At 40.4% G+C, this 2,500-nt stretch overlaps 1 pseudogene; it reads left to right on the forward strand.

Moving 5' to 3' along the window:
• Nucleotides 1-183: 183 nt before the first annotated feature.
• LOC138044626 (galanin receptor type 1-like) lies at nucleotides 184-2,498 on the forward strand (annotated as a pseudogene).
• The last annotated feature ends 2 nt before the right edge of the window (nucleotides 2,499-2,500 follow it).

A 2,500-nucleotide genomic window follows, 5' to 3' on the forward strand; every position in this document is an offset into this window, starting at 1 on the left:
AATAGCCGATTCCCCGCGGCGCCGCATTAGTTTTTGCAATCAAAATTACCATACAGAGAGCTCTAGGCACGAACATGATGATGAAGGCGTTAACCGCAAGGGTAATTTAAAACTATAAATTTGCTAGACTGTCTAATCAATTGCAAAATACATCTGTCTTATCATACAATTCAGCTGAAAAAATTGTCGAGAAACAGTTCTCTTTTGAACAAAATGCCTTGCTTTCAAAGCGTCCTCAATCAGTCCACCTCGTGTCAAACCTCGCCTAATAGCAGTTCTTTTTCTCTCGCTCCTGAACCAGAGGCTATTCGACTTACTCGCATTGTTGTGTTCATTTTGATAGCAGCACTCGCTTTGTTGGGAAACTGCGTGGTGTTTCGAGAAGTGTGGAGAAATCCTGGCCCAAAACCGTTCGCACATTACTTAGTCAGCAACTTGGCATTTGCTGAAATCGTCAGCATGATCTGTTTAATCTTCACCTTCCACGCTTACGAGCGGCCGTATTCGTGGAGGCTGGGACATGTCATGTGCAAGATTCTGGAACCTTTGCAAATATCAAGTCTGTTGGTCGTCACGACAACTTTAGCCATGCTTGCTATCTATCGTTGCGTTCTGCTCATCAAGCCAATGGTGGCAGCGAAGTTAAATCGCAGGAAAACGTACTGTGCTATACTTGTCTCTTGGGTGGTGTCCGTTGGATTGTCACTACCTGCAGGTCATTACCGTGTGGTGAATTCATATGGTCAGAAATGCGAAATCCATTATTGTGAAGAGATATTTCCTGAGGGTCTCCAGCACCACCAGAATACCTACTCTATTGTCCTTTTCGTGTTCAACTTTGCTCTACCGTTTGTCATAATGGCGGTTTCTTATACTTTGGCCAGTAAGAAAATCACAGACTTTGTTTTGTGCTGAAAAGAACTCAACAAGAGGAGAATATGGTGGCCCCTGCGTCTGTCACGCGAGCATCAACTCTGATGGAAGGTGTGCAAGAAGCAAGGGACAGAGGCGAAGTAGAGCGCGATAACCATGCAGCGATCCAGGTTTTGTCCAGGAAATCGAAAATATCACCGGATAGTCAGCACACATTGACAAATACCAACCAAGACGTCATCGAGCTGGAAAACGATTTTATTCGAATGGTGTATGCATTGGTGTTGACTTTTATTGTTTGTTATATCCCTTATCAAGTTCAGTTTCTTATGACAGAGTTTAACGTAAAGGCGTTTAGGTGTTGGTCTCATCGAAACAGTTTCAATAGGATTGTTTTCACCTTAACTTGTTTGCCAAGCGCTCTACATCCCGTGTTTTACGGGCTGATGAGCAAGACTCATCGGAAGGCTTTTATCAAGATGATAGCTTGTAGATCTGTCACATAGTTCAATGCTTGTCTAGATGATGAGGAGCAGGATTCCCAGGACCCTTTGATTCCCGGCCTTTTTCTGCACCAAATGTCTTAAGGACGGTGCCTACTAATTCAAAGGTATTTTTGCCCTGGTTTCTGATTATGCAGGAAGCGTAGATCTTAACAAGTGCTATTGAAACCCAAAAAGAAAATAGGGGGTAAACACGCATTTTTTAAAAATATTTGATGAATAATATTTGTAAAAACCTTTAAAATACAAGGCAATGTATGGCGTTCTAGTCAAATTGAAGCTTAATCATCTCTCAAAAATGCATGGTTACCCCCAATGTTCTTTTTGGATACCATGAGTACTTACTAAGATCTACTTTCTCCGGATAGTATTAAACCGCGCAGAAATACCCCTGTTTTAGTAAGCATCACCGATAGGAAACCTAAGTATCACGAGATGCGCAGAACGTATGCGCAGAACATATAACGGAGCACCATTGTTAAGAAAGTATGCTAACCCAAAGGTAACCCATCGATTCGAGAAATCTTGGTTTTATAGCCATGACGTCATCGACCGTACGTACCTACGTACGTCCTCCCATCTATGAATGCCAATGTGACCAGTATCGTGCTAGTTTACAGCATACATCTTAGATATTTGAAAACGGTTTGGAAGATGTTTTCTTTCTGCATTTTTCGCTGGTTTCAATCCAATTTTTTTTTCAAATATATCCACATTTTTTAGTTTACATGTTAATTTTAAACTATACATCGGAGCTATATATCGAAACTACGCTACCTATCTATGATAACACAGAACATCCGAACTACACTACACATCTAAGCTATACGCACTATACACATTTCAACATATTACAATACTACAGTATTAGTTTAAGTTGGGAGTTGGAGGTGATAGCTCTTGCTCCATTATGGGTAAAAATTGATGCCATTTTTTATTATGAAACTGGAGTTTGTTATTTTTCCTCGCAATGAAACGCTCGATCTGGTGCGTTGTTTTGCATTTTGATATTAACAAGGCAATAGTGGGAAACGTTTTGCTTAATTTCGAGCGAAAAATAAGGTATTTGCTCTCAAGTATAATGTAATTAACCAGAATATTGTCATCAACATTATCCGCAGAAA

This window comes from Montipora capricornis, chromosome 4 (genome assembly GCF_036669925.1).
Source record: "Montipora capricornis isolate CH-2021 chromosome 4, ASM3666992v2, whole genome shotgun sequence".
NCBI lineage: Eukaryota > Metazoa > Cnidaria > Anthozoa > Scleractinia > Acroporidae > Montipora > Montipora capricornis.